The sequence below is a fragment of the Eumetopias jubatus genome, unplaced genomic scaffold, assembly GCF_037043125.1.
Source record: "Eumetopias jubatus isolate StellerSeaLion01/CBP00866 unplaced genomic scaffold, mEumJub1_p1.0 scaffold_6, whole genome shotgun sequence".
Lineage (NCBI taxonomy): Eukaryota > Metazoa > Chordata > Mammalia > Carnivora > Otariidae > Eumetopias > Eumetopias jubatus.
The window spans coordinates 13958004-13983658 of record NW_028274812.1 but is presented as its reverse complement, the minus strand read 5'-3'; positions in this window follow the sequence as shown (position 1 = coordinate 13983658).

Sequence of the window (25655 nt, the reverse complement as noted above, 5' to 3'; positions counted from 1 at the left end):
ATAGTCTGAGAACGGATACTTAATTGTAACAAATATAACTTGTGTTAATTTTTTTTTTCCTGCTTAAGTGTAGAGACAGAACCTACATTCTAACAAACCATGGCTACCAGAATGATATGGACTCAATCTATGTATTCTCTGTAATTACTTAGGAAATTTGATTTAAACCAAGTCTTCATTCAGTCAAATCAAATACACTTTCAAGAGGCAAAATCACTTCTGAAACCTCACTAATATGAAGGCCCTCAGATAATTAACGGATAACTTTACTTAAAAGGAATTTTCAAGTATCAAATAAAAAGTAGCTTCTATAAGCGGCCGACGGAGGCCCCCTCCCCCACCACCTACCCTCCCAAATATCGCCTCAGATTCACTTCTCCGCACATCCTACCTTCCAGAAAGTGGTCGCTCTTCTCTTCGGGGAGTTGTTGCTATTCTTTTCTTCGATCTCCTGTTGAGTTCGTAGGTGTTCAGAATGGTTTGATCCCTAGCACAGATCTGTACCTGTGAAACAAATAATGCAATATATGTTAAGAAAAAAAAAAGAAGAAGATAGCAGGAGGGGAAGAATGAAGGGGGAGAAATTGGAGGGGGAGACGAACCACGAGAGACGATGGACTCTGAAAAACAAACTGAGGGTTCTGGGGGTGGGGTGGGGGGATGGGTTAGCCCGGTGATGGGTATTAAAGAGGGCACGTTCTGCGTGGAGCACTGGGTGTTATGCACAAACAATGAATCATGGAACACTACATCAAAAACTAATGATGTAATGTATGGTGATTAACATAACAATAAAAAAGTAGCTTCTATGATTAAAAAAAGAATTTTCAAGAAAATCCTTGAATGTACTTTGTATTATTCATCATAATACCATGTATGCCTCTTATGTTACTGTGGATTACATTACTACTTGTATTACATGGTATGCTTTACTTCAGCATTTCAAACATTAGACGTTGTATAGTACATTACCTACAAATACATCTTAATGCAGATTAAATGATATGCTTGGGGCACAAAGCTATTTGCTGGCAGTGCAAAGATTAAAACTGAGATTTCCTGACTCCCAGTGTGGATGTGCTCCACAACACCAGGTCATTGGATCCCTGTTAACTGATAAACCAAAAAGAGCCAGTTGAGTCTGGGGAAAATTTCTTCTGCCTTCAAATCTTTCGGAAAACTAAGTATCTTTTCAAACTATAGAAACACTGAAAACAAATTGGCCTTGATCATTAAAAACACACAGATCATGAGTCTGTGGATTGTTTCAAATTTAAAGTATCTTTTAATCTCCTATCAGCTTACATATTATAAAAATATCTTTGACTAATATGATGATGTGTTTCTGTTCATTATTTCAATTGTTAGATTTTTTCATGACTTTTTTCAACACTCATTTCTAGTAGAACTTTGCTTTTCCCATCAATCTGCTTTGCATTAACATAGTTGTCGGAAACAGTGTTTTTAAAGATTTATTCTGACCTGGGAGCAAGAGTACAACCCTTGTTTTCCAAAATATGCCAACTGCTTTATACACGTTCTTATATTTAAGGAGAATATCTGTCCTGTGATTTCTTTGTAAGATGAGTGATAGGTAGAATAAGCTATGATTAAGTTTAGTCTAATAATCTAATTCAAATCTATATCTCTACAAACTGGAATAGCAGTGTGATAATGTTAGAGACTCCACATACTGCAGATCGTCTAAATAAAAAATAAAAAGGTTAACCAAGCTTTATTAGCCTCATCCATATATCCTTTAGGTAAGAAAACTTCCTAGCATTAGCTTCATTCATTCATTCATTCACTTAGTTTATCAGAGGCATTTATTTTATAAACACTAACAAATCTATCACTGTGTGTGTTACTGTATGTCAGAATCCATGACAGATACTAGAGATATGAAGAAAAGTCAAACAGAATCCCATCCCTAGAGAAGAGATAGACAAGGAACTGATGATTACAACAGCAGAAGTTTTAAGAATTGTTCAGGGTGCCATGGGAACATGTGTAGACATAATGAACCCCAGAGATGGAAGTATGATTGGAAATAAGAGGTGATGCTTGAGCAGTCTTGATAGACAAGTAAGAAATTAGTCTGGTAAAGAAAACCAGAGGGTCTCTCATGGGGAAATCTTGTTTTATAAAAGCATGGAGGGCGCCTGGGTGGCTCAGATGGTTAGGCGTCTGCCTTCGGCTCAGGTCATGATCCCAGAGTCCTGGGATCGAGTTCCGCGTCAGGTTCCCTGCTCTGCAGGGAGCCTGCTTCTCCCTCTCCCTCTGCCTCTGCCTCTCTCTCTCTCTCTCTGACTCTCATGAATAAATAAATAAAACATTTAAAAAAATTTTTAAAAAAGCATGGACACAAGAGAGCATGACTTTCTTTGGGAATACAATGAGGAGGTTTTGCCAAGAGATACAATGAATAAGATAAACGGGGTCAACATGAAGGTATTCAAAGAATTTTGACTTTCTTTAAGCAATATAAAGTTAAAATAATCTGTCATAAAATAGGGGCCCTGGGTGGCTCAGTCGTTAAGTGTCTGCCTTCAGCTCAGGTCATGATCCCAGAGTCCTGGGATCGAGCCCTACATCGGGCTCCATGCTCGGCGGGAAGCCTGCTTCTCCCTCTCCCACTCCCCCTGCTTGTGTTCCCTCTCTTGCTGTGTCTCTGTCAGATAAATAAAATCTTAAAAAAAATCTGTCATAAAATAGACTTATTTATGTTCAACTGATTATCAAAATTAAAGCAGAAAAGAGCCAGCGTTTACTTACTTCTGATGTAGACAACTGGAATGGTTTGGGAGGAAAGATACTGTATTCAAGTTGTGTATATTAATTGTAAGTAAAAAGTAGCCTTCTGTTCTGAGGAATTCTCTAGATGGAACTTAAAGTTTTCTGAGTACTTTTTTTTTTAAGTAGTACTGACCTCATTGTTATCCTTTCTTGCCTTGCCTGTGACTCATTGGTCTTTTAGGTTTTACTGTATCATTCTTGCATAGAATAAAAGTTATTTCAAGGATTTGAATGGAAACATGAACTATTTTAATTTTCAATTGTCAGGGTTAAAACCAAGTGAAAGGTTTTCAAGATGGGAAGTACAGTTTGCTAATAATATCAATGACTGATTCATTATTATAAGTATGTATTAAGCAGTGTGTGTGTGTGTGTGTGTGTGTGTGTGTGGGTGTGGGTGTGTGGGTGTGTGGTGTGGGTGCTGGGGACACAGTGGTGAGAAATGATTCTTGTTTTCATGATGCTGACAGTATTATGGGTGTAATACACATTAATCACATACTTTTATAAATATAGTTGATCCTTATTTGCAGATTCCATATTTGTGAATTTTCCTATTTGCTAAATTTATTAGTAGCCCTCAAATCAATACTCATTGCAGTTTTGCATTCACTCATAGATGTGTGTGTGTAAAGCAGTGAGAAATTTTAGTCTCCTGATGGGTACATTCTGGGTTGAGGTAGAACAAAGCGACACTCTGCATTCTTGTTTCAGCTTTCCAACCGTAAATGAGTGCCCTTTTGTGGTCTACTTATTGCCATGTTTTTTGCACTTTTGTGATTTTTATTGGTCATTTTGTTGTTTTAACAGCCCCCAAGCCTAGTTGTAGTGTTCCTAAGCACAAGGAAGTTGTGATGTGCCTTACAGAGAAAATACATGTGTGAGATCAGCTTCATTCAGTCATGAGTTACAATGATGTTTGTCATGAGTTCAATGTTAATGAATCAGCAATATATATTAAATCGGGTGTTGTTAACCAGAAACACACATAAAACAAGGTTATGTATTGATCAGGTGGATAGTTGCACTAGAGGCTCACATAAAACCCAACCCTGTATTTTCCTTAGGAGCAAAGGCTTTGTTATTTGCTAATTCAGTGCCCAAAGTAACTTTACAAAACATAACTACTGTGGCTAATGAGAATCAACTTTACATAAAAAATTACAATTAAGGAAGGGCTTTTATTTTGTTTTCGTAACCTTTGGAGCTAAAAGCAATTGCTGATTAAATCCTCTAGCTTAGGATATTATACCATATTAATTTTTGCTTTTAGATATTTGTTTCTCTGAAAACAAATATCTTTCCCTACACATTATTATTTTTTTCTTACTGAAATTCTTGTGTACATATTCTGGATTTTTATTTGCATGATTCATAATAGGTAAGTTTTGACTCAGAGACTATTCATTAGAGAAGATTTTTTTAAGCCATGGATTTATATGCTTAGAAGTTCCTTTCAAGATCACCAAAAGCAAAGCTGTAAGTTTAGAGAGGAACACAGTGAAACCCCCAGGGATGAAGTGACTTTGAAGGTGAGAGTTAGTTTGTGGTGTTCCTAGGACCGGACACCATGCCTCTACATTGCACAATCAGTGGTCACTTTGGATGTGCAGGGCAACCTCTGAGATGCAGAACATCAGCCACGGCCAAGCCCAAGATCCTCTCTTCTGAGACCAGTGTTCTTCCACAGCAGGTGGTATGCGGGAGCCACTTGACTGGGTTAACACACACAATCTAGCTGTCATCCTCTACATGGATCTGTAACACGCTATTTGATTTACTCTCTGTGGAATCAGTACATAGATACACACATGCTGATGATTGTCAGTATGTAGAAAAAGATAAGGTTCTCAATTTCTGAGCCACAAAATGAACAACTACAAATGAAAGAGTAAGTTTGGGTAGATCCTAATTATCTAAAGCACTTCCATGAATTTTAAATTCCTGCTTTCAGAAATTCCTGACTTTTAAATTTCATGCTTCAGCTGTGCCAGTGATAAGAAAAAGAGGCTATGCTTTTTGTCATGGTATGATGGGTGGTGATTTCCTGGAGTGCAGAAGATGATATTTTTCACAGATGAAACAATTATTTGGGCATTCTGCCCTATTTTTGCTTCAAATAATGTGCAATTAACTGTTAATTAGTTATTATGCGTGATTCATGCCCTCTGAAAGAAGATAAAACAAGGACACTAGAAGAATGTCTGCAACAATTCACAGGTTTGATGTGCAGCAGGGAATTTAAATATCAATCCCGAAATGGAAAGCAAGCATTTAGACTTTGTCAAGTGCAAAAAGTAAGTGATTCATAGGGGAAAGAAAAAGTTATTTTAGGGGAAAAAAATGAAAGCAGAAGAAAGGAGTATGTTACATTCTTCAAGGTTAGAGAACACTGTTGAATATATATTTTAAAAAGTCTAAAAATCAATTTCAGAGAAAAATTCAAGTAAAGTTGATAAGCATTACAGCAGGCTGCCAACTCTAAAAACATTTCAGATTTAATGTGAAGCTGATAGTTTTCCTTTATTCGTTGGATTTTTTCAGATGACATGCCGTCTTTACAATAGTTCTTAAACTGCTAAATTACAGGTGCCTTCAGCTCATTCTCTTGGTATTGTCTCTGAAGCTCAGTCCACATGTGTGGTTGGAGTATTCAGCTGCTTGTGTAGCATTATTAAAGAACTGGAAAATACCTAAAATCCTAACATCCCTCAGTTAGTTTGTATACCATAATTAGTTTATATACCATTTTATCTCTAGAGAATATATTTAAGTTAAAAGAATTTTTCACCTGGCTCATAGAAATATTCCTGTCCCATAGAAGTATATATATAATATCTTCCTTAAATATGTAAATATATATTATAAATATATATAAATATATAATGAAATATTACTCAACCATAAGGAGGATGAGATCTTGCCATTTGCAACAACATGGATGGATCTAGAGGATATTATGCTAAGTGAAATAAATCAGACAGAGAAAGACAAATACTATATGACTTCACTTAAATGCAGAATCCATGAAACAAAACAAATGACCAAACAAGCAAACAAAACCCAGACCCATAAAGAACAGAGAACAAACTGGTGGTTGCCAGAGGGGAGGGGAGGGGAGTGGAGGATGGGCAAATGAGTAAAAGGGAGTGAGAGGTACAGGCTTCCCATTTGGGAATGAATATATCACCAGGATGAAAGGTACAACATTGAGAATATCATCAATGGTATTTTAATAGTGTAAAATGGTAACAGATGGTAGCTACACTTGCAGCCAGCATAACATAATGTTTAGAGTTGTCAAATCACTATTTTGTACCCCTGAAACTAATGTAACATTGTATATTAACTGTACCTCAGTAATTAAAAAAAAGAGAAAAAATATATTAACCATAGGCATTCAATAATATCTAAATATGCTCCAATTTATCAACTACTCTTTTAGAGAACATTCAGAGACAAAAGAAACTAAATTATCTAGAACTTATTTTCTCCTTATAAATCACTCTTCACTTTTATTAATTTAATTTGTCTGTCTTTTGTTTCTCCTTTGTTTGTTCTTCCTAGATTATAATTGTGTTTTTTTCCCAAAATCAATGTATTATTGTGTGTTTTCATGTAGCTTGTGTCTTAATATAGCAAGAAATTGAAGAAAAATACAAAACTTCATATTATTGTTCATAAAAATAACCTAAGTCCTCTCTTTGGCATTGAATACAATTAAATGCAATTACTTTTTTCAAGCTGGTATCTCTGGACTAAAAAAAAACATAAAAACAAAAAAACCTTTATATTTTACGCATACCATTTCTAATTCTTATAATGAGCTTTTCTACTGATACTCTATGGTCTCTTTGGCCTCTATATAATTTAAAAGGGCTTTTTAATTTTTTTAGAGAGAGAGAGAGCGAGAGAGTGAACAGGCAGTGGGGGAGGAGGGTCAGAGAGAGAGGGAAAGAGAGAATCTTCAGCAGACTCCACACCCAGTGCAGAGCCAGACTTGGGGCTCGATCTCACAATTCTGAGACCATGACTTGAGCTGAAATCAAGAGTTGGACACTTAATTGACTTAGCCAACCAGGACCCTGAAAAAGGGCTTTTGATGTTCACCTTTAGGGTGTAAGTTTTCCATGAGCAAGAACTGTCCTGATTACTGAGTTTATACTTTTCACTTTAATATTCAAAACTTATTAAATGTACACAATTAAAGATCAAATAGGAGAAAATAATAGATCTCTTACAAATGTTTAAAACTGTAGGACAAAACCCAACTACAGTGGTTTAATCTGTGAGGATGTTGATTTTTTTTCTCTTCATGATGATTAAAAGCAGGTGACTATAAGGTTGGACTAACAACTCCACTGTCATTAACGTCCAGATTCTCTTTCTGATGTGCCATGTTCATTGGGTCGCTTTTGTATTAAAAGTAACCATTTGGGGGCGCCTAGGTGGCTCAGTTGATTAAGCCTCCAACTCTTGATTTCAGCTCAGTCATGATCTCAGGGTCATGAGATTGAGCCCAGGCTCAGCAGGGAGTCTGCCTGGGATTCTCTCTCTCCCTCTGCCCCCCACTCTTGCTTTCTCTCTTTCTCTCTCTCTCTAAAATAAATAAATAAATAATCGAAAGTAACCTTTTTGGCCTGTAGCTAAAAATCGTAGGTAATTTAGGATCAGGTATTCTTCCACATTATGTAATGTGAGATTTCAAATTTCGTTTTCTTTACCCCACAAAGAAAGGCAATAAAATAATATTTAGATACAAGAGAAGTTTGAGAACTGGAGAAGGGAAATGCCCTAAGCTTCCCTCCAAACGGATAATCCTTGCCTGCCAGTATAAAAAAACAGCCATCTACAACTTGGTTTATCCAAATCATTTTGATTTTACCTTATTCTCAAACAACAAGAGTGATGTTTTTAAAACAAATAAGAACATGCCTTGGACAGAGTGAGTTCTAAATTCCTCAAAATGCTCTAGCACATGCTGGTCTGGCCCCGCCTCACGTCTGACCACAGGCCAACTGTTTTCTCTCTGCTCCACTTTGTTCCAGCTACTCTAGCTTCCCCCCTGCCCCCTCACCCAGTAGCTTCCCCCCACCGCCCGCCCCTCTTTGGGCGCGTTGTATACACTCTCACCATAGGATCCCTGGCTGTTTTGTTAGTCTGCAGTGTTCTTCTCCACTGATGTCCTCACGACCTTTTCTACTATTGCAGCCTTCCCAAACCCTACACTTCTAGTCAAATTTTTTTGTCACCTAAAGCAACACATAAATTTTCTGAAGGCTGGGATTTTGGTTTCTTTGTTCAGTGTGATAACTCTGGCACCAGAACGGCTCCTAATTTGGGAAATTCCCAGGGTTTGGGAAAATGGAGCTTTGTTTCAGGGTCTCAGGCAGAGTGCAAGGTAAAGGTGGCAGAGCAACGGCAATTTGTTGCTAAGAGACTAAATATTTTGTACTATGTGTGGTTTTCCTTTCTCTTTCTTTCCAGATGGGACTATGTATTAATGTTTCACATTTTCCTCTCGGCTGTTGAATATTGTGTGTGTTTAAGGAATGCTTTGGTTTATCTTCAAATGGGAAAAATATCCAGACTTATCAGCTCTCCCGTCGCTGTCTTGGGGGCTGATTGATCTAGCTAGAAGGGAAAGCTAGCCCTTTGTCTTTCCTATCACCCCACCTAACTTCTGTCCTTGTATACTCAAGAGAGGAGCTAATCTCTGAGCATAGTAAGTTTCCTCAATTTATTTGTAATGAAATCGATGCAGACTTTAGAAGAGGAGTTGCAGGTATTCTTAAAATCATCTTTCAACTTAATGCAAGCTGGTGCAACCCCTCTGGAAAACAGTATGGAGGTTCCTCAAACAGTTGAAATTAGAGCTACCATTCGATCTAGCAATTGCACTACTGGGTATTTACCCCAAAGATACAAATGTAGGGACCCGAAGGGGTACGTGCACCCCAATGTTTATAGCAGCAATGTCCACAATAGCCAAACTGTGGAAAGAGCCAAGATGTCCATCGACAGATGAATGGATAAAGAAGATATGGTATATATACACAATGGAATATTATGCAGCCACCAAAAGGAATGAGATCTTGCCATCTGCAACGACGTGGATGGAACTGGAGGGTGTTATGCTGAGTGAAATAAGTCAATCAGAGAAAGACATGTATCATATGACCTCACTGATATGAGGAATTCTTAATCTCAGGAACAAACTGAGGGTTGCTGGAGTGGTCGGGGGTGGGAGGGATGGGGTGGCTGGGTGATAGACATTGGGGAGGGTATGTGCTACGGTGAGTGCTGTGAATTGTGCAAGACTGTTGAATCACAGATCTGTACTTCTGAAACAAATAACGCAACATATTTTAAGAAAAAAGAAAAAGAAGAAGATAGCAGGAGAGGAAGAATGAAGGGGAGTAAGTCAGAGGGGGAGATGAACCAGGAGAGATGATGGACTCTGAAAAACAAACTGAGGGTTCTAGAGGGGAGGAGAATAGGGGATGGGTTAGCCTGGTGATGGGTATTAAAGAGGGCACATTCTGCATGGAGCACTGGGTGTTATGAACAAACAATGAATCATGGAACACTACACCAAAACAAATTATGTAATATATGGTGATTAACATAACAATAAAAATAAAAAAAATAAAAATAAATCATCTTTCAACTTAATCTGAACAACAATAGGGATACTGGCAATAATAAATTCCAACATAGTGTTTGCTGATGGTCAGACACTTGTCCACTTAACATACATCAACTTACTGAGTGTTCACCACAACCTAACAAGGTGTGTACTATTTTTACTCTCATTTTATATATGAAGGCTTGTGACACAGAGAGTTAGGGAACTTGCCTAAGGCCACAAAGAAAGTGCCAGAGCCAGGAATTATCCCTGAGCAGTCTGGCTCCAGGTTGGATCCTCTTAGCCACTCTCAGACTATTATGCCTTTATTATTTCTGGCTTGTAGCTCTTTTATGTGTGTGTGGGTGGGTGTGAAATTATAAATTTTGTTTGGTTTTGGTAATAACTTCATGTTCTTATTTTATTATAGCTTTTGGTTCATCAGGATTATATCTTAATTTTAGCAAATAACAGCATCTGTTTTTATGCTTATTTAAAAATTTATCAGTAAAATGCATTTCCTACTATTACATTCCTAGAAAAAAAGTCACATATGGTCTTTTTGTGTTAAACTTTTAACAAACACTAGATTCTGTCTGCTAATATGTTATTTAAAGTTTTGCATGTATCTTCTGTTGGTATGTGCTTTTTCTTTTTATATAACACTTTTTTTTAAAGGTCTGTATTAATATCATGGTCAAGTTTTCTTCTTTTCTTTGTGCTGTGGAATCTAGAGAAGTTAAATTCCACGAGAAATATTTTTCCTTGAAGTTTTGGAAGTTTTGCCTATGAAAATAATCTTATATTGACTGCTTATCCAACCATCTGCCCTAAAATCTGGGAATATGTCTACCTCATAATCCCTGGGAAAATGCAGCATTTTCTCAAACTTCTATTCCTATCTATATGCAAATCTCTCAGTTCAATCCAGTTTCTGCCCCTCTTTGTTTACTTAATTCAGTCTTGGGAAAACACTAGCTTTCTTGGCATTTGTTGTCAGTTCTGTGAGGGCAAGTTGATAAACTCTCTCAAAGCGACTGATAGCATATTTTATCCAAAGTGTGTTCTGTAAGTGCATTAGGGGAAGAAAGAGGAATTGGAAGAGGCAGAATAAAATGTCAACCACTTGAGCTCTTAGATAATTCTATGAGAAGTTACAACTTGTACAATATTTTCGGAGTCATTTTTATTCATCAATCACCAAATCAGTCGCTTCTTAATTCACAAACTACCATGTTGTGTTTTGCTTTATAACAGGGAGTATATATATATATTATATATATATATATTTAATAGTCAAATCCTCATTTTTATACAATCATGTGTGTAGTGTATGAATCTCTAGCACAGCATTAACAAAATATGACAATCCTAATAGCTGAGGATTGGAATTTAGGTCATGTTTTCTATTCTAAAAATGTAACATATTTGTTAATGATGTTTTAAAAAATTATTCAAAAGAACAAGTTTAAAAATTCAATAATCCTATGCTACGAACTCAATGACAAAGCTGGTACCATTCATTTATGAGACTTTATGTAGATGTGTGGTTTTTTCCTTGGGTAAATACCTAATATAGAATTGTTGGGTCAGGGTAGATGTACCCTTAATTTTATTAGAGACCATCAAAGAATATATCAAAGTATTTGTACAATTTTTCACTCACATCAGCAGTATTGCCCTTCACCCCTTCCCTGCCTTGGTATTATCAGTCTATTTAATTTAAGCTGTTCTAGTGAGGGGCAGAAATACTTTATTTTTCTTTTATTTGCACTTCCCTGATGATTAAAGATGCTGAACAACTTTTCACATGTCAATTGGACATTTATTTATTCTGCCTAATAAACTGTCAAAGTTTTTGCCCATTTTTATTCAGTTTTGTCTTTCATACTTGTAAGAATTCTTTATATATGCTTACTATGAGTCCTTAGTCGGATTTAAGTATAGTGATTATATTCTCCCTGTTTGTGGATTAACTTTTTATTTTTATTAACTATGATTTTTAGTGAGCAAAAATTTTGACTTTGATGAAATTCAGTTTGTGAATGTTTCTTTTTTGATGTGTCAATTTTGCTAGGCAATATTTGCTAGTTTTTCAAATTCAGACACTATCACTGTGAAAGTATTTTGCAGATATAAGTAAGGGAGATTATTCTGAAAAATGTAGGTGGGCCTGACTGACTCAATTAGGAGGTCTTAGAAGTAGGGCTAGTGTAGGAAAAGAGAGAAAGACAGAACATAAGAGAAAGGGGAGAAAGTTATTCACCTATGTTTTCTTTTGGAAATTTTATTGTTTTAGCTTATACATTTGCACTTATGATCTATCTTGCAATAATTTTTTGTGTATGTTGTGAGATAATGGGCTAGGCTTATTTTTTTCTTCAGTTAGATCACTTTTTTCCAGTAACATTTTTTGAAAAGGGTTTCCATTCTTGTTGAACTTTTCAACTTTATCAAAATTAATTTATCAGGGGTGCCTAGGTAACTCTGTCAGTTAAACATTTGACTCTTGATTTTGGCTCAGGTCATGATCTCAGGGTCATGAGATTGAGCCCCACATTGGGCTCTGCACTCAGAGTGGAGTCTACTTAGAATTCTGTCTGTCTGCCCCTTTCCCCCAACCCCCTGCTCACTCACTCTCTCTCTCTCTCCCTTTTTCTCAAAAAAAAAAAAAAAATTATCAAATACACGTGGGCCTACATCTGGAGACACTATTCTGTTTTATTTCTCTATTATTTCAAACCTTACTACAATTTCTATCACTATAACTACTGTAGCCTTATAGTAAATCTTGAAACCATTCTCTTTAAGATTTCCAAGTTTGTTTTTTCTTTTTCAAGGTCTTAACCATTCTGGGCACTTTACATTTGTATAAAAACTTAAGAATCAGCATGTCAAATTCTACAAATGCTCAATAACATCTGAATTATTCCTATACAAATTTAAAGAAACAATAAAAGAAGATGTAATGCTATTATTAATGATTTTATACATTTATCCTAAAATCCCCATATCATTATTAATCTCTAATTCTTATAATAAGTTGTGTCAATTCAATGACCTCATGTATATGGCTCCCATGGTTTTTCTTATAAAAACCTCAAGTAGATGAATAAGGAGGGAATTGGTTTTTGTTTTTGTTTTGATTTTTAATATTGGCAATCACCTTAGGACCAGCTTTCTTTATGTCCATTTGATCTTTTGAAACTAATTTTCCAACTACAGCTCATAACTTAAATCAAATTCACGGTATGAATTTTGCCTCTTTAGTCATTTCTTTGATATTACAGTTATGTTTGCCAGTTGGATGTCTTCAGGGATCAGCCCAAAAGGATTACATTAGTGAGAATGTCCAGTATAACATCTACAGTTTTTGCTTAAACTGATTTTATTCTGCTAGTGAGACAAAAGGCTATGTCTTTGTGGAATAAATGCATGAATTCCACCCCAATTCATTTTTAATGTTTAATATTTTAGTACTTTTCATGTAGAGTTATTTTGCCCAAAAAGAAATTACTTAAATTTTTATGGGGCAGTTTTATGTTTAATAGAATGTAGAAACTCTTTCATTGACATTATATCCATTTACTTTCCTCCTGAGGTCATAATTAAACCACCTTTCTCAGCCTGTCTTACAATTATGTGTAGTTATATGACTATGTCTGGCCAAGGAGTTGCAGGTGGACTAATAAATGCCACCTCCATGCCTGACCATATAGTCTTTGGATCCCATGACTTACATCAGCAGCCCCCCGGTTCTGAGGCCTTCAGACTCGGACTGAACTTTACCCCTAGCTTTCCTGCTTCTCCAGCTTGCAGGCAACAATTTGATGCATATCTCAGCCTCCATAATTATGTGAGCCAATTCCTATAATAAATCTCTTCTTGTATATCTCTATATATCCTATTGGTTCTGTTACTCTGGGAAGCCCTGACTAATACAGATTTCATCTCCAAACTGACACCATTGCTCTGCTTCTAAAAGACTAGTCCACTACATCTGTATCTTTGGGGTAAATACCTAGTAGTGCAATTGCTGGGTCGTAGGGTAGCTCTATTTTTAACATCTTAAGGAACTTCCATACTGTTTTCCGGATTGGCTGTACCAACTTGCATTCCTACCAACAGTGTAAGAGGGTTCCCCTTTCTTCACATTCTTGCCAACATTTGTTGTTTCCTGTTTTGTTAATTTTTGCCATTCTAACTGGTGTAAGGTGGTATCTCATTGTGGTTTTGATTTGTATTTCCCTGATGGCTAGTGAAGGGAAGGAAAACTGGAGGGGGGGACATCAGAGAGGGAGATGAGCCATGAGAGACTATGGACTCTAGGGAAACAAACTGAGGGTTTCAGAGGGGAGGGGGTCAGGGGATGGGTTAGCCTGGTGATGGGTATTAAGGAGGGCACGTGTTGTGATGAGCACCGGGTGTTATATGCAACTAATGAATCATTGAACACTATATCAGAAACTAATGATGTACTATACAGTGGCTAACTAAACAAAAAAAGAAAAAGACTAGTCTAGTATGCATGCAAGCAAACAGGTTCAGTCTGATAATCCCATTGTAAATGGAATCCCATTGCCAACTGTTCATTGTTGCAACTTCCTTTACCATAAAGTGGATCCCTTAAGTTGAGGTAATATTCTGTGGGATTTCATACTTGTAAATCGGATACTCTGTGAGCCCTTGGATAGTGAGTAGTTCTGCCCCCAAAACATGCAAGCTATATTCCATATATTAAACATGTATCAATTTCAGTAAGGAAAAATTGTTGCTCTGTGTATCAAAAATATTTCTACCATCAAGAAAATAAGTGCTTAAAGTAACAGTGAGTTAGGTCATATATTATAAATGTTTCCTTCTTTTCCCCATGAACACTTCTTTAATTAAAATCAGCTGACAGAACATTAACATGAACACCAAAATGCATGCTCAGATTAATGAAAATTATAAAACATCTCACTGGTTAGTTAATCAATGCATAAGATTAAAACAATATCAACATGAAATTTTAAGCTTCTTAAGACATAGGAAATAGAAAAGATGTGCTATTTTTTATTTTATTAAAAATTTTGAAAGACCATATCATAGAAAGAAACATATGCTATGCCATCATTGACTACAAAATATATGTCTACTGGAGGGTTTCTTAAGAAAAATGCCACCCTGTCTAAATATCAATGGGTTTATATACCAGATTATCTTGTAAGCAACTCTCCAACTTTCAAAGGTATAATGTATAACTTCATAAATTATCACATAAAAGGTTTTATATTCATTTGTTGAAAACATTTTTTAAAAAAATTATTTCACAGGTATATGTATTTTTCTTGAAATCTATTATAGGGAATTATTGTTTTATGAAACATAGTTTGGAAAATATTAGTCCAATGTAAAGCCTATTATCTGGTAATAAAATGAGACTATTTACTCCTTTTTTGTACATACTTTTCACATTTAAGAAAGTTATTTAATTTAGTTTCCTTAAAAGGACATGGATATAATAACAACAAAGCTATTTACCCAGTTTTTAAAATGGTAAATTAATATCCGGAAAAGTAAATGAGATAAAATGTAAATACCCCCAATAATTTTCTTTATTTTATTGATACTGTTGTATTTTTATTCTTAAAAACTGTCAAGTGTTTTTAAAAATTCATTTAGTTATGCAGGAAAAACATATTAAATTATTGTGCATAGATACAAAATCACTTAGAGGTTCTGAACTTATTTTTTGTGATTTTAGAAATGTTAAAGAAAAAGTAATGGCATTTCTGATCATCTTCATTAAGTTATAATTTATGTAAATTAAAATATAGTTTGACAAATGTGACCCCCTGTAAACAAATCAATCAAGATATACTGATACCCTTTTGCATCCATTACCTATTTGCTTCATGTCATACCTCCTTCCTCAGGAAACCACTGTTCTGATTTTTATCAGAACACTGTGTATTTTAATATCTGACTTCTTTCACTCAAAAAAGTGTCTATGAGATTCATCCATATTGTTATATATATATATGTACATATATATATACACACATACACATATCAGCAATACATACATTCTTGCTGAGTAGTGTCCCATTTTAAGAATACAACAAAATTATTTATCTATTTATTTGTTGATGGACATTTGGGTTCCAATTTTAGTTATTATTTCCACTTTTTTGTTACCATCAGTAAAGCTGTTATAAACATTCTTTGCTCAAGACTTTGTGGACATTAATTTCATTTTATAAGAAACTGAAAAACCTGTTGTCCAAGGTCGATGTACTATATTACACTCTCCCTGTCAACACGTGTCTCAATTGTTCTATCTCCTTGTAAATACTTGGTTTTATCAGTCTTCTTGATTTTAACCCTTCTCAGCAGTGTAGCTGGTATCTAACTGTGCCTGTAATTCACCTAAGTGTGTTATTATCTTAGGAAATTTTGGTCCTAGAATGTTACAAAAAACGTGGGTTTTTTTTCATGAAAAAATAAAATTTTAGGATAAGAAAACATAGGACAAATTGGAATTAGATACTGTGAAGTATATATGTGGGGGAAAATATCAACCAGCAGCTAGAAATATTTAAATAATGATGAGATATTTATTCATTCAAAATAAGATATTTATAACGAAATGAGAAAGTTTTATTTATAATCATATGTATGTGTGTGTGTGTGTATATATATATATATATATATGCTGACTACATAATTTATTATCCTATTACGTCACTCTGGAGAGTGAAAGGGGTTGTTAAAGAATAAATAAAATAATACAAATTAAACATATTTGTTGACTAAAAATTTGGTTTTATTATTGGTGGATCCATAAAATAATTTTGTGCAAACAAAATTTTAAAATATGTTTTTGAAAAATAAATAACATCCATATACATTAAAGTTTATAGAAAATGATTTCATTGATTATCTGAAAATAATGATGTACATGTTTTAATATTTAAATTTATACTTAATGATTTAGGATATTTTGACTTGTGGAAAGAATAATTTAATAGATTCTTATATTTAATAAAATCAATTTATATTCTATATCAGGATCAATGCATATAAGAAGTCTTTTAGTTTTGTAGCACCTAAATTTGGCAAAACAATCAAAATAACCACAGATACAAATCATTATTTGATAAATGGTCTGTAAAAAATATTTGCTAAAGAAAGTGTCTCTGAAAGAAAGCCAAAAGACAGTTTTTGTGGAATTAATCAAGTTGTAAAATTAGTACATTGCATGTGACAAAGTTATAATCGAGAATATCTTCTAACAGAAATTGTTCTTCACTTTGCAAGTCTATTAGCATCTATAGTGATAAGATTTTTTATGAAGCATATTACAGTCCAGTGAGATAAACTGATTGATGTCAACAATTCCAAATTTAATTACCATAAAATTTGACTTTGAATAAATGTACACTTTTGAACGACTAAGAAATAATAAGAGCGTGGTAAACAAACAAACAAAAATCTTTAGAAATAACCAAGGATACAGCTTTAAGCCAGATATGAAAAACAAACATCAAAATATGTTTACATATCCCAAACATAATTTGTTTATGTTATATTTCATGGTCAAATTATCAATATAAAATGATTATAAAATGTTTTGAAGTAAATAATATATGCTACTTTCATGTTTTAGAAACGATTTTATTTTTTAAAATAGTTTTTGAACAGTATTTTAAAACAGCCATATAAAAATCATGGAGCAATAATAAAGATGTTGGCAACTCTCCAACTTGTCCTTGTTTGGATAGTTGACGTTACGGTTATTTGATGATGTAAATTCTGAGATAAATCTATAATTCAACACAACTCCAATCCGAATTCCCATAGGAATTTTTGTGGAACTCAAACTGTTTTTTAAATTTATATAGAAAGCTAAAGAAAATGTTTTGCCATATGCTATTGTAGATCCATGTGCATAAAGCTATGTGACATTGGTTCATGGATAGGAAAATAGATAGATCAAGAATCTAGAAATAGAAATATGAATACCTAGAAGTATGACACCTGACAAAGCTGGCATTATATACCAGCGAGAAAGAATGGATCGGACAATAAATATCTCTGAAACATGAGAAAATAAAAGTTTTTGTTACTTTACACCATCCAGAAAAATCAATTTCATGTGACTCAGAGACTTTAATGTGTAAAGCGAACCTTAAAAATTTTGAAGCAAATTTAAGGGGGGATAGCACTATGATTTCAGGGTAGGCAGAAAATTCTTAAGCTATATATTTTTATGCACAAGCCATAAAGGAAAAGATTCATACATTTTTTTCTAACAGAAAATATTCATAAAAGTTTGTTCATCAAAAGATGACATAAAAAATTAAAAAGAGCAAAAGAGTGGGAGAAAGTACTTGCAGTGTAGTTTCTGAATACTAAAAAAAAAAGAAATCATCCTACTCTTCAATTAGAAAAAGACTCAATGTTATGAATAGATAATTTCTCGAAAATGGGAAATGCACTGCAGATGAAGAGCACATGACAAAAGGCTGCCAGATCTAAAAAATGCCTCAGAAGGGAGCAAGGGACACCTGCCCTGTGCTCTAGTGGAAGTGTAAGCTGGTAGAGCAATTCTGGAGAGAAGCCCGACAATATTTAATGGAATTAATGGTGGATATACCATATGAAGCAGCTATCGTATTCTAAGACCTATAACTCAGAAAAACTATCACACATCGCTACATTTATCTGAGCATTACTGAACACTGTGGGATAAGTAAACAAGCTAAAGGGCTACCTGTATTAGTGTGTGGGGGTTGCTGTAACGAAGTCACACAAACTGGGTTGCTTAAACAACAGATAGGTATTGTTTCACAGTTCTGGAGGCCAGAAGCATGAGATCAAGCTGTCTGCAGGGCTGGTTCCTCCTGAGGACTCTGAGGGAGAATTTGTTCCATGCCTTCCTCCAGCATCTGCTGTTGGCTGGTAGTCTGAAGCATACCTTGGCTTGTAGAAGCATCATCTCATTTCTTCTTTTATCTTCACATGGTATTCAACGCATGTGTATATCTGTCACTGCATCCAAATGTCCCCTTCTTTTTTTTAAAGATTTTATTTATTCATTTGAGAGAGAAGAGAGAGCACGCTTGCATGTAGGAGCAGGGGAGAGGGGCCGAGGGAGAAGGAGAAGCAGACTCCCCGCTGAGCAAGGAGCCCGATGCGGAACTTGATCCCAGGACTCTGGGCTCATGACCTGAGCCGAACGCAGATGCTTAACCAGACTGAGCCACCCAGGCATCCCAAATGTCCCCTTTTTATGAGGGTATCCACCCTAATGATCTCACCTTAACTTGGTTAAATAGGTAACAACCCTATTTCTAAATGTAGTCACATTCTGCGGTCTTGGGAATTAGGACTTCAGCATTTCTGTTTTGGGGGTGGACATAATTTAACCCATAATATTACCACTAAGGATATCAGTGACTAAAACATAGAGGATGCTTCAAAGGAGTACATAAGGAGTGAAAGGAATGTGTGCCCAGAGTAGGAGGAAAGGGCATAATAAAATAAAATGAACCAGTTGAACTGGATTAAAAATGAAATATAACAAAATATAAAAATGAAGCAAATAAAACAAGATCTAGGACTTAGAGAATTGATTACAACTGTGTATCGTATGCTGAGTAGTAGTATTTATTTAAGTGTGTGCTCCTGAATTCTGAAGGTAAGACCAAATACATTTAAATATCAGGAGATTTCTTGCAAGCAGTTTTGTTTCTATCTTTTCTGGAAAAACTCAAAACCCAACATACTAGGTCTTCCTTCTTCTGGGGCTACAAAAATGCTGTGCTGTGTGAGAAGGGGCTTGTGTTCTTGCTGGAGCCTTAAAGGGGGCTTCACTGAGCTCAGCTATCAGCTTGCCCCAAGCAAGAATTCAAGCTTTTGACTCTTTTTCAAGGTGTTCAGCAGGACAGGTAAGACAATACAGATCATGGAAAATTTTGATCTTGACCAGAATATATCATGTTGAAAGTGTATTCTTAAACCTGAGTTCAGGTGCAGTAAATTTTTTAAATTCACTAATCCAAGCCCTTAACCTACAATCTTAACCACGTTATTACTGCCTTCAATTCAGAGCTCTCTCTTTTGGTCTCAAATGTTATTTATTTCGTTTGTGGACATTTTTTACTGCTGTGTGTTGTACACATAAGGAGTGGCTACAGTAACTAGAGTTATTGGCAATAATACCTTTGTTTTAGAATGTTTTGCTCATTTGTTATAATGCATTTTATTTCTGATTGATAAAACCCAACCCTCCCTCACCTGCATGTCTTTCTAAATTTCATAATGTCATTCTCGAATAAAAACAATTTATACTTAAGTTCACTAAGCACTGTCAGATTCTCTATCTAGAATGGCTGCAGTGGTTGCAACTTCTGGAAACAATACACAAAAGTGTCTCTTTGTTTGCATCTCTTCTTATGATGTCTTATTCGTATTTGTTATTACTTTTTAAAATATGCAAAATTTTGTACATCCCCAGTAATTATTGTAAGATAATGCAACACACACACACACACACAAACACACACACACACTCACATGTACTCTCTCTCTCTCTGTCTCTCTCTCACACGCACACAATATCTCACATTTGGAATCCCTCACATGTTTTCTTCCAAGTAGTACTTTTCATTTTGTAGTGCTGGTGAATCTGATTTAGTGAGAACATTCATAAGAGACCCAGGGATTGCTACATAAATGGTATTTTATTAGCAGGTCAGCTCTCTTTAGATTTTTGTGAAAGCCAGGAAAGAAGCCTTTATGCTTATTACTTCGGGAGTGATTTAACCAAAATTGCCTATCTTCTTCTAGAGATGAGTGATGAATCACAGAGGTGATATAATTCTAAATCATCAAAGCAAAACCACATACTTTTATATTTAGAAACAAATGAATCAGTACAAAAAGGAGGAATAATATGTTATTAGAATAAAAAAGACAACAGAATCAAAGCTCTTGTTCAGTGAGGACAAAATTCAAACTATATCCTTTGCAAATAATTTACAGATCACATTTAATTTAGATATAAGATTACACAAGAAACACATAAAATTAACCTGGTAGAGTTATTAAATGAATGCATGAATACATGAAAGAATGTATTTCATCACAGCAAAGAATGGCCTAGGTATTCTCTTCTGGTTGCTCCTGACTTTAAGTTTGTTTTGTTTTTTTTCCCTTTAACTGGGAGCTCCTCTAAGAAATGGCTATTATTTCGGGCTGCACTGGATAGACCTGATTTGCTTACAGAATTTGTTTGAAGTAGTTCAACCATGCGATTTGGTTCATAGGTAGAATGTGAAGAGGTGTGATGCAAGCAAGGCTTTGATGTGGGCCCGTGTGTTTGGATGTGCCCTTCGTGTTTTTGCTATGGCCATGAGAAGGGCAATCGTGGGAGGTGCCTAGCCCTTCAGCCCAGGTCTCAGTTTAAAATGTGCATCAGACCTGTGATGGCCAATCTGCCAAGCCCCACGTGGATCAGCCCCCACCTCCTCCCAGCTAACTCACACATGGGATCACAGGGCTGCACCAGCGACTCCACAGACACAGAAGAAAAGTGTTGTTGCTGTTTACTCCTGGCATTTGGGGTTGTAGATCTGAAACAACAGCTGTCAGCTCTAGGCTGGTTAGAAGTTTTGGATATTTTTGGTTGCTAGATGTATAGTGAGCTCCCTCTTCGTGTAGTTCCTGATTTTTCTTCATCTCAGGAAAACATTCCTTTATTATTTCATTGATTATTATTTCTAAGTTGTTAGTTGTGCTTTCTTAAGGAAACTCAAGCATGCTTGTGTTGAATTTTTATTCTCTGTCTTGTGATTTGTGCCTCTTCACTGGCCACATTTTCATCTGATTCCGAATGGATTCTTTATATATTTCTTCAACATTATTGAATCAATGTTCTGTAAGCCAGTTTGAAAAGAGTTTTAAACCCTCATTGTACATTTTCTTCTTAAATTATACACTTGGGCTTTTCTCTTATTAATATTTTATTCCAACATTTTATTCCTCACTTTTATTTTTCCTTAGTTTGGACTGAGAACATAAGTTATTTTTACTATTTTTTTTTATCTTCTGCAATACATTCCCATTAATGCACCCTAGTGGGCTCATGATTTCCACTGAACTCCTTTTTAGATCATAAGCTGAACATGAGTGTAGTCAGCTCCCCTTAGTCAAATGCAGATGTTCAATTTTTTGTGTGTATCTGCTACCCTAAGAAGGAAACTCCTCATTTCTATTCTGCTCTTCTTTCTGGCCCATGATGTCCTTTTATGTTCCCAAATATAGAGCATGCGATGGTGGTGGTGGTGGGGAACCTAGCATTCTGAACAGCAGTTTTCAGTACTAGCCTATTAATAAAGCATTTAATACATTTTCCCCTAAAATTCGCAGTTGTCTGTCTGTTAGTTACAGATGCTCTAGCTTCCTGAAACACAGTAGTTATTTAACAAATGTTTTTAAATAAGTGAATAAATACATATGTCAGTGAGTTTCCATTTGACTTATGAAAGGAAAAGCCATTTTGTTTCTTAAAGTTTCTTTGACTCTTTAGTGGTCATTTCTTTTGGGAAAACTGTGGCAAATATTTCCCCTGCACCCATTCCTGCATATTCTTTGAGAACAGGCTATCAATATCTCCACATCTTACTTAGTCTACTTCCCTGGTTTTTATTACATATAAGCTAGAAAAAAATGTGTGTTTAGTAAAGTGGAGCATATTATGCATGAAGCTCTTTTAAGAGAACTCTAGTTAAGATGAAGTCTTGGAACCTCAAATTAGAATTTTTCTTAATTGTGTTAGATATTCCTATTTTTAAAAAGAAGCAAAATTTAAAAAAAAAAAGCTAACCTGAACTGAAAGTCTTGGCCATCAGACAAATGTAGGTGACATCAGATTCTCCTTCTATATTTGTTCTTGTCTTTTCTACCCTGGTCCATGGCCCAAAAAAGTGACTTGAAACAAAAAAAAGGAAAGATAGGGGACAGATGAGTCTAAGGGAGGAGAATGTGAGTGGACATTTAAAAGTGACCCAACTGTGAAGATATTTTTGTTTCCTCAAATTAAACATTTAATTTTTAATGAGGAAACTTAGAGAAAAGTTTAATTAACTTGCTCAAAGCCACAAAATGGAATAGATTATCAATTCATACATATGGAAAAAATACCTTCACTTTTAACTTAATATTGAAATGACTGCAAATCCTTTCAGGGTGAACAAAATTTGCAGACAGTTGGAAAAACATATTGAGACTGCAAAAAGAAGTTATGGCTAGAGGTCTAGGTCTAAGAGTCAATAAGAAATGAACCTTGAACTCCTCCCATGAGATCAGCCAGAAGGAGATGGAGACAATTGTGTCAAGTGGTACAGCAACAGACACTGAAAAAGACCAAATAGGAAGGACCTAGAAATTCACACATCAGAGTGAAAGTCATGAACAAGAGCCACACTGTGAACATGGAGGGGAAAGAGAGGCCATGGGACATGGGAGCCAGAGGCTATGGAGTTGTGAGAAAGCCCATCTAATCCTGGAAACAAAGTTCTACTATTATAGGGATCTTTTAAGAGAGAGATAAATGAAACTTTCCATCCACACTACTCATCCATGCTGGACCTTAGTGTTAATAGTTGTCAAATGCCATAGAAAATGTAGAAACGAGGAAGATTAAGAAGATACCACTGGATTCTAATAATTGTAAAATACTTGAGTTTATTACATGAGCACATTCTGCAGTGGAGTCTAATGAAAGATATAAAGGAGTAGAGGGGTGAGTGATAACAATTACCACTCTAATAATCTCTGTGGCAATGTAGTACCATTTATTTACACATTAGACAAGATAACTAACATCTCTAATGCAACGCTATATTCCTACAGCATAGTCATTCAAGGAAAGTTAGTTTTCTGAACGTTGAATAAGAGTGGAAGCAAAGAGTATAAGATCGGGCGCCTGGGGGGCTCAGCCAGTTGAGTGTCTGACTCTGACTCTTGGTTTCAGCTCAGGTCGTGATCTCAGGGTTGTGGGATTGAGCCCCACATTGGGCTCAATGCTCAGTGAGAAATCCGCTTGTCCTCCCTCCCCCTCTGCCCCTCTCCTGCCTCTCTCTCTCTCTCTCTCTCTCTCTCTCTCTCTCTCGTCTCTGTGAAAGAAAGAGGTGGAGTCAGAATCAACCATGAGGAAGGGACAGGATCACTGCATTTAATTCTTAAAAATCAATATTTTTTTAAAAAAGCAACATTTAAAAAAATAAAAAGATATTTTCTAGTGAGAAAGGCATGCTGTATTAGATTTTGTCTACCCATCAGAAAATGGAGAACTTCTAAATTAAGTTTTTAAAATATAATAACAATAATAATTGAAATAAAATCATTTTTATTGCCTTTGAAATGTACATGTTAGAATAAAAAATGATTTTGTTATATAAGCTGTTACTTCTCAAGAACCAATAAATTCCGTAAGTTCTTGTGGAAAATCAAAAGACAAAATAATAATGTAACTATAAATCTTATGTCAAGAACAGTATGTGATAATTTTATTTAATGTACTGGCTAACAACTTACTGTTTTGAACACAGGGGGCTTAACTATTTATTGTGTTTTTTAATACATTACTTAATACAAGAGTTTCCTTTCCACGGAGTTTGCTCCTTGGAGCATTTAATAATGGGAAGTAGTTAATCATTTCAAAGCAATGTCAGGTAGTAACTTGAACTGTAAATTATATGAATTTATAAGACTTATAAGTCACATTTCTTTCAAAACCCTCACATTAACATTTTTAAATTAAGAACAAGGATGGACTAGAAAATAATACATTGAAGGATTAAGTTATGGAACATTTAGAAGGAATTATAAGTGCAGTTACCAACAAAGGGAAAGAAAAAGTCCCTCAGACATCAGCAAGGAGCCTCCCATGGCTCTCACAGATGGAATTACACAGCAATGGAGCTTTTTTATCCCTCTATTTTCCACTGTGCATGCTTTTTCCCTTTGGGAAAATTGTTCCATTTTTCCTTCTTGACTCAAGTCTCTCACCTTTCCCATAATATCCTAGTCATTAGACACTGAATGTCTGAAAACAGTCCACATAGAGTTGTTTCCTCCAGGCCTCAGTGGTATGCCTAGAATGTTTTATATTATGGGTAGCTGGCAGAGTGCAGGGCAGAAATGACTTCTGGCAACAAGATATAGAGTGTCCTGACTGAAATTCAGTATCCAGAATTGCCTGACATTAGCTTAATCTGTTCATCATGCCTTGGTTCTGACTATCCCTCTACCCAATGGATACTCTTTTAGTGAATCTTCATCCTCTCACTGAATCTCTTTTAACAACAATTGATAGACTAAATCATCAGAAAATAAACAAATAAAAAGGCAGGAAATAGAACGATGAAGAAAGGAGTGATAGCCATATGTATTCTAGAAAATGTTTTCCTTAAATGCAAAATACCTGCTGAAGTGGGGTAGCAAATAACAACCTTGATAACAATACACATGGAAATTAATGTTTTTCATGAATTCCATTGGTTCACACAGAGATTCACACATTAAAGATAGAAGTGCATTTATTATATTCCAGTACAACCCCAATAGATAGACCTACTGGATGCTAGAAAGTAACACATCTATCTGAAGTTCAAAGAGCACAGAGTAAAACAATACAGACACTCAGGCTCCTGAAACATTCTATCTTTAGCTAGAACTCTCTTTGTCTAAGGAATGGTAAACTAAAACAAAACAAAACAACAACTGTATGCCAAATAACTGTAAAATGAGGAAACAGAGTTATCATCCCAAAGAAAGAGAGGAAGAGCATACCACAAGCATTTTAGTTGATAGTGTCAAAAGTACAACTTCTACAATATTAAACAAAAAGAAGGAAGATATTGGTTCGTGTATCTAAACAATCCAAATGAATTGTTTTTCATTCAACAGATATTTGTGTATACTTTTTTCTTTTCTATTTCAGGCCTGTCCAGAGAATAAAAGAGATTTCCTTACTTGGTGGACATTGCAATTTAGGAAGGAAAATAAATAAGTTTTTATAGAGATACTCCTAGACATATATGCATATAATTACAAGCTGTAATTTGCACTTAGAGCTACAGGACTGTGCTTATCAGAGATTTCTCCTAACTATGTACTTGCATCTTTTTCTAGTGGAGCACCGGGATCAAATAGGAAAAATAGATTCTTTTGTAGTGCA